The sequence below is a fragment of the Octopus bimaculoides genome, chromosome 19 (assembly GCF_001194135.2).
Source record: "Octopus bimaculoides isolate UCB-OBI-ISO-001 chromosome 19, ASM119413v2, whole genome shotgun sequence".
Lineage (NCBI taxonomy): Eukaryota > Metazoa > Mollusca > Cephalopoda > Octopoda > Octopodidae > Octopus > Octopus bimaculoides.
The window spans coordinates 15,910,260-15,910,930 of NC_068999.1; the positions used below are offsets into that span (position 1 = coordinate 15,910,260).

General features: G+C 35.2%; 1 protein-coding gene across 1 annotated transcript in view; it reads right to left on the minus strand.

Annotated features, from left to right (window-relative positions):
* Positions 1 to 671, minus strand: part of LOC106879478 (neuroligin-4, X-linked) — a 625,710-nt gene that overhangs the window by 337,004 nt on the left and 288,035 nt on the right. The window lies entirely within an intron of this gene.

Consider the following 671-nt stretch of genomic DNA (forward strand, 5'->3'; position numbering starts at 1 on the left):
TATATATATATATATATATATATATATATATATATGCATGCATGTGTGAATAATTTTATTTTTTACGCCTTACATTAAAATATGTTTTCAAATTTAAAATATATATATTTATACATAATAAATATGGTCTGAGATAATTAGGTTTATTAAATCTCTTTACTTCAGAGGAGTAAAATGAACCTAATTAGTCACTAATATGTACTAAAATTAACATGTAGTAAAAGCATGACTCTCCACATTTCCTTAAATTGGAGCTTCCATTTTAATCAAAAAAATATAAGCGTGTCTCCATGAACACACACTTGTTTTCTCCGTATTCTTTCTGTTGAAGAGCGTAGCTCGAAACGTTAAAGACTTTCTGTATTCCCGAGCGTTAAACTAATACATTCTTTTGTTGTTTACACCATCTGTCCTCGTCTGTTGTTGTTGTTTTTCGTAAAATCTCCCATATATATATATATGTACATTTGTTTGTGGAGGGGCAATAGCCCAGTGGTTAGGGCAGCGGACTCGCGGTCATGGGATCGTGGTTTCGATTCCCCAACCAGGTGTTGTGAGTGTTTATTGAGCGAAAACACCTAAATGCTCCACGAGGCTCCGGCAGGGGATGGTGGCGAACCCTGCTGTACTCTTCCACCACAACTTTCTCTCACTCTTACTTCCTGTTTCTG